The sequence below is a fragment of the Seriola aureovittata genome, chromosome 5 (assembly GCF_021018895.1).
Source record: "Seriola aureovittata isolate HTS-2021-v1 ecotype China chromosome 5, ASM2101889v1, whole genome shotgun sequence".
NCBI classification, from domain to species: domain Eukaryota; kingdom Metazoa; phylum Chordata; class Actinopteri; order Carangiformes; family Carangidae; genus Seriola; species Seriola aureovittata.
Window position 1 is genome coordinate 28520686 of NC_079368.1, and position 6606 is coordinate 28527291.

The 6606-nt window shown below is 42.0% G+C and overlaps 1 protein-coding gene across 2 annotated transcripts in view; it reads right to left on the reverse strand.

Annotated features, from left to right (window-relative positions):
• LOC130169769 (spermatid perinuclear RNA-binding protein-like) overlaps nt 1–6248 on the reverse strand; it is an 80288-nt gene extending 74040 nt beyond the window's left edge. For both annotated transcript variants that reach the window (XM_056376731.1, XM_056376732.1), the window contains exon 1: nt 5980–6248. The gene's annotated coding sequence lies outside the window, so the exon portion shown is untranslated. The remainder of the gene's footprint in view (nt 1–5979) is intronic.
• Between the last annotated feature and the right edge of the window lie 358 nt (nt 6249–6606).

Consider the following 6606-nt stretch of genomic DNA (forward strand, 5'->3'; position numbering starts at 1 on the left):
GTGCTGAGAGGGCGAATCAAAAGGACCGCAGAGCCAGAAGTGATCCATTGAAACAACTCGTCACAGCGGACATGTTGGAAAAGGAAAACGTGACCACTGCTGAGAAACGTCGCTGACTGTAAACTACACTGTCAGTTTTGTAGAACAGTGTTTTGCCAGGTTAGCAGCTGTGTGAGGCTGCACTTACATGCCAGACGCTCACATCAGCAAGTTAACTTGCTCACAGTAGCTGCATACTGTGAAAACCTGCTTAATGCAAATAAAAAAACAGCAATGGAAAACATATACATTTCAGAAAATCTCTCAAATGCCACAAAAAAAAAATGTATGCGCTCGCATGATCTGGTTTTATAGACCATTCAACAAAGCAATATTTAGCTAAAGTGTAAGTCCCTGATACATGGTCGTTGCAAAATATATGGCGTCTGCTTTTCCATGGTTATCTGCACCAGAGGCCTCGTTACCTTCGATTAAATACTACAACAGCTATTGGTGGATACAACGTCCCAACAAGTGGCAGTAGCTGAAAATCCGTTGCCGTGTTTAATTCAAATGATATGAGGAGAAAACTCTGCTTTATTCATAACATCACTCAATGGAAAACACAATCTTAATTCTAAAAAAGAATTGCTTCTATTTTGAGCAAAACTGCAAAGGAACTGCGGCTAATAACAATGCTAACGTGTTGATCTTCAGCAGGTGTTTCATCATGCTAACATTAGCTAATTAGCACTAAACACAAAGCACCGCTGAGGCTGATGGAAGTGTTTATTAAGAGGAAATATCAGAGGTGGTTACAGTTCATCCATGAATGTTTGTACCAAGGGCTGCAGTTTAAATTATTGATTAATCTGTGGAATATCTTTTTATTGAATAACAGATTAATCGTTTGTTTAATAAAATGCCAGGGAAGGGGAAAATGTTCATCACAGTGACGACTTCAAACATCCAAAAGATGCTTTTTTACAACTGGAGAAGACGAAGGAAACAACAAAATAAGACGGAACAAAAGATTTTTTAACTCAAATTGATTCATTGATGATCAAAACTACCAATAATAATGGCAAAGTACTACATTTCTTGGGAATCCCTTCAACAGACATTTCAGTAAAGAATCAAACTGTCGACCTCATGGTGGCAGCAGAGGAAAAGTCAGGAGGCTTCGTCCACTGGGAGACTTGGCTGCTACTTTGGCTGAAACTGCCATAAAACTGTTATTTGAGGGCAAAGAGGCAAAAATTGTTTCATTGATTTCTACTGATAAATTATGAGGTGAGCAAACAGCAGCGTGCCAGAGGAAATCTGCCCCTCCACCAAAAAAGTTCCCTGTTTTCAGGCCAAGTCAGAACTTTTCAGTCCATTTGATAAATCCACAGTAACAACAATGAAGCTGATGTGACTGTACGTTGAAAAATGGCCTCAGATCTCCGTCTAATAGCCTGATCAATACTGGAGAGAGGAACACAAACCGACACCGTGCCTCGTTCTGCACCATATGCCAGATATAGATCACATTACGGTGATGAAATTAAGTTTTCACTGTCCACCTGTCGTTTGCTTTCACCCCTCACAGCTGGCAAACATCTGTTGCCCCCCTGACTTAAATGATTAATCAAAATAGCCATTGATTAATTTTCTGTCAAGTGACAGATAGATTAATCAAGTAAGTGCTCCAGCACTTCAGTTATCGGAGTTATCATGAAGTGCTGTGGATGTCACATAGTGAGATGGAGTGTCTCAGTTAGGAAGCCACATGGGTTTTACTCATTAGAAACATGCAAGACTCAAATATTTCAAACATGAAATACAGTGATACACTTATGTATTATTTAAAAAAAAGAATATAATATCATATATCGCGATATTTGAGCTGTATTGAGATATTACATTTTGGATATGGTCCACGCCTACCAACGAGTTCTTGATGCGTTTTTGTTAATAACATATATTGGTCATATTATACATATTATATTGGTATTGGTTCTCTCCATCCAATCAATTAATCATTTGTCAAATTTACTCAAAATAAATGCCAATTAATTTCCTGTTTCATCTCTACATAAAACATTTACCATTCGTTCCTCAGTTACGCTGATCCGACGGGGAGAATTGATTTAATTGTTTTATTGTGAGTAAGAAAACAAAGACAAAGGAAAACAGGACTCATCAGAACATTGAATGTGAAGAAGATAAAGGGACAGTATATCTCTGCTTTATGGGATTATCCTGTTACCAAAGATTTCTGGAAGAAAGTGGCATTTTATGTTTCTCATATTATTAATTATGATCTCCCTCTCTGTCACCAGTTATGTTTTTTCTTCATGTATCTGCACGCCAAATATACAAATCCATTAAAGTCATATCTTAGGCAGCTGCTCAAAGACTTTCACGCTCACTATGTATGGAGAAAAAATTTACATTTTCATTAAAGGGAAAATCAAAAGACTTGGCGACCGTTTCTAGAGGATGGAGGAATTTTATTTATCTTCAAGTATAAAGTTGTGTTTTAAGTAAGTTTGGTAAATTTTGTTGACTTTTATTTGTGTTTCATGTAATTTTAATGACGTGTATGTGTGTGCAGACATGCATCTGTGCACTAAACCTGTTTTCTTTTTCCCCCCCCATTCTGTTTAATCATGTTTTGTATGTTTGACACGGATTACATCCGATGGCAAAACAAAGACGGTATCACGACCAGAGGCTTCTGATGACCAGAGCTCCAACAGCTCATATTGTGTCGGCTCAGCAGCTGCTGTGAGTTCAGCTGTGTGAGTGTGACGGACCGGACGTCTGCAGAGCCTGAACACGCTGGTCAGACCTCTGTCAGTGTCCGTGCTGAGGATTTACTGTTAGGACAACATTTATGTATTCCTTACACACAGCACAGGACAACTCTAATTGAAAACAAAATGTCACGCACACACTTGATCCTCATTTACAGAGAGCAGTGCCGCATCCTCGTCAACACTTTTAGCTGCAGCCGCCCCTCGAGGAGACCACGCTCCCAACATTAGGCTCCAGTTACCGTTTCTATTTACATTCCTCCGGCTCGGAGGGGCCGCCTGCTCCGGCCGGTGCTCGCTCTGTTTACCGAGCGCACCGGGCCCCCGGCTGAAACCTGAACCTGTGACGTACATCAGAGCGTTTATCAGGTTCAGGCAAATGTGGGAAATGCAAATGCAGAAGCAGCTTTGACGGCACAGAGCTGCCCTTTTTGAAACACCTCCACAGAGCAGGTTGTAGGAGCAGGTGGGGGTGGGAGGGTCTTGAGGACACTTGATAACACTTTAGCAGGGGACACAGTTATGTTAAGGGACAGTGTCCTGTTTGCCAAGCAGCTCATGACACTGTTAAACCGGAGCAGGAGCCTCTAACTGCTGCGCCCTCACATTTACCTTCATTTAATCCTCATCAAACTCAAACTGTCACGTAAACACTGAGTAACACCAGAACTGAGGCTTCAGTCGTTACCAGCTACTCTGAATCAATTTAACCAATGATCATTTTCACATTATGACTGGAGCTTGGTATCAGTTTTCACTACTGTACATCCTGAGTCCAGACCTCTAGTTCCCCGCCCAGCTCTCTGATCCGATCAGCTGTTCTAACCTCCATCTATGAAGAAGCAGCAACAGGGAAGTTGCCACAAAAATGGCAACGAGATCGACGCAGCTGGACAAGCTGTCGGAAGTCCACTTACAGAAACAACAACTGTTATCAGGAACAGTTAACAAAACCCTGTGTTGACTGAAAATCAGCAGGAGCAATCACTCGCTACCAGTTGGTGAGGGCAAAATAAACCAAATAACCCCCCCCCCCCCCCCCCAAACAGAAAACAGCTGAGGTGAACACACGGCCAGGACAAAACGTTTTCCTCTTTTCTTACTTTAAATATGAACATATTTCCAGACAACAAAGGTCCTATATTGTGTAAAGGTCTGTGTCCATGTGTAGTGTGATTATAGATCAGCTCTAGCTTCTATATTAATACTGTGAAAGTATCAAAGCCTCAGTCCACAGAGAAATGCACACAGCCTGTATTCAGAAACTGAGCCTTAAAACCAGCCGTCAGGACTTCTGGAACTTTGTGATGTCACAACAAAGCAGTCACCAAGCCCCGCCCACCTGGACCCACCATCCAAACCTTTACAGGATTTGGTTTCTCTGTTTACTTTAAATCTGCTATATTTTTATTCAATCTCTCAGAAAAGCCAAAGCTCTCAAATGTCTCATCACAAGAACTTTGTCTCAATAAAAAAAAAATGTTTTAATCAAAATTAAAGTCTGTCAGATCAAAGAGGAAGAAGAGACGACTACAAATCTGACAAAACATTTGAAGCCATTTGGATATTTAAAAGTCAAACTTCATGACTGGATTCCCCAGAAACTAACCACTACTACTTAGATGGTCGATCAATGAGACGACTGGCAGAAAATAAACTGGCAACTATTTTCATAACAATCACTGGTACCAGTTTCTGAAATGTGAATATTTCTTATTTCACTAACCTCAACATTTTGTGGTTTTGTTTGACTGCTGGGCTTCAGGGAAATAATGATCTTGTGAATGACTTTTTTTTCCTGGCATTTTATGCAGTGAACAATCAATTTGGGGATTAATGAAGAGGACATTTGTCAGATACACTGATGATGAAAATAATCGTTGGTTGCAGCCTCGCAGTTCTCCCGAGACCGATTAATTACAACCTTTACCCGAGGTTTTCAGACAGAAAAGCTCAAAACAATTCGATAAAAACACGACTTTACAACGAACAAGCTCGATATAAATTTAAACAATAAAAAAAGGTTTTAAAACTAGATTTGGACTCTACGAGACCGAGACGAGCAAGTGGAGGATGGAGGATCCATAAACCAGGGCAGTGCCCACTTTGCCGCGTTGGTAATATCTAAAACAGTATATAATATCATAAATTCAGATATTGAAGTCTACCTTCACACAATACAATCCCCACATGTCCACGAGCAGACTGAAATAGTTTCTGGTTACTGTGCCCTGTTACCGGCTGTGAAAAGATCCATACCTAGTGTGAATACAGTGGGGGAGGTGGGGAATAAATTCACAGTCCCTTCTGTGCAAAACTGCATTCAAGAAAAGACTAATTTTAGAAGGTATTCAGCAGCTCGGGCTGATTTAGCTTCTTCACACCAGCTTCAGATGAAGTTTGCAGTCACAGTGACGTCACACGTTAAGAAAGGTCAGTATAAACAAGAGGACCATCAACTCCTGATATGTATAAATGGGAATTTAAAGGCTGCAATTCACTTCAGTCACACTGAAAATCAATTAATCAATAATAAAAAAAAGAGTGTGTTGTGTTGTAAAACACTTTTAAATCCAGTCAAACTACTGGTTTGTATAAATATCCATGTTTTCAGTGATGGATATTCACAGCAGCAACAGAGAGCAGTGAAGTTAAGCTCAGTCCTGGTGAGACTGGGAAGGTTAAGGCTGCAAAGTATTGATTATGTTAAGCGCAGACCTACGAGGTGACACGTGATCAATCATTCAGCGCACAGGTGCACCGGCGCTACGTGCGGGCCTACCTGTACGAACAGGTGCCATCGGCCAGAGCTACAAATCAAGACTATAGGAAACTTAATTTCAGTAGCCGGAAGTCACCTGTGCTGCCTTTACCTGCCGCTTCTGTCTCAGAGGAAGAAGATATGTTGATTTAAAGTGTTTCCCTCTCGACGTTTAAAAAAACGCCACGTTCAGGACGGGGTCGGTGCGGACGGTTTAACGGCCGGAGGAAAACTTAACCGTTATCCCGGTCATCTCGTTAACAAGCGAAGACTTCAATGAATTCCCATCGGTTATTTAACACAGAGACAACCGTGAAGATGAGCTGAAGTTAACCGAGCCGTGCGGGACAGCGGTCCTCCCCCTCTTCCTCCTCTTCCTCCTCCTCCTCTTCCTCCTCCGCACCGAAAAAACTGTCACAAAAAGCGGACACTTACCTTCACCCACCGTCCGTTCACCACCGGGGGGGGGAGGGAGGAAGAGAGCCGAGCGGTCAGCGTGTCCACAAGCCTCCGACAACTCTTTGCGGTTGTTGTTGTTGTGTGTTTGTGTCCCGTCACAGAAATTAAGTCCGAGTCCGGTTCCGGTGTCACTTCGTATCCGGACGGCAGCTCGCAACGTGGAGTGGAAGCGGCAACAACAACAGCGGCAGCAGCAGCAGCAACGGTCGGTCTCCGGTCAGTCCGCTGTCAGCGCTCAGCGCAGGCGGGAGGGGGGGGGGGGAGCGGAGGCTGCGGACGCGCATGCGCACACAGACTGCTACTGCGAAACAAAGATCGTCTAGTAACAGGATGGTCGACTCAGTCCAGTAAAATTCTAGTTTATCACAGAAGTTTTGTTCATTTACTGAAGATTTTTAGACATAGATTTTTGGCAGGTGGTATTTACATGCTTTTTCTGTGGTTGGCTAGGCTACAACATACGGCTAAAGTTACTTGTAAATGTTGGTTTCTGTAGCTAATACATAGAAAAACATGTTTCTATGTATCAATATATATATTTTAACTGCATTTCATTAAATAATCAATGCAATTAAACGTGATTGTTGATGCTGATTATTTTCT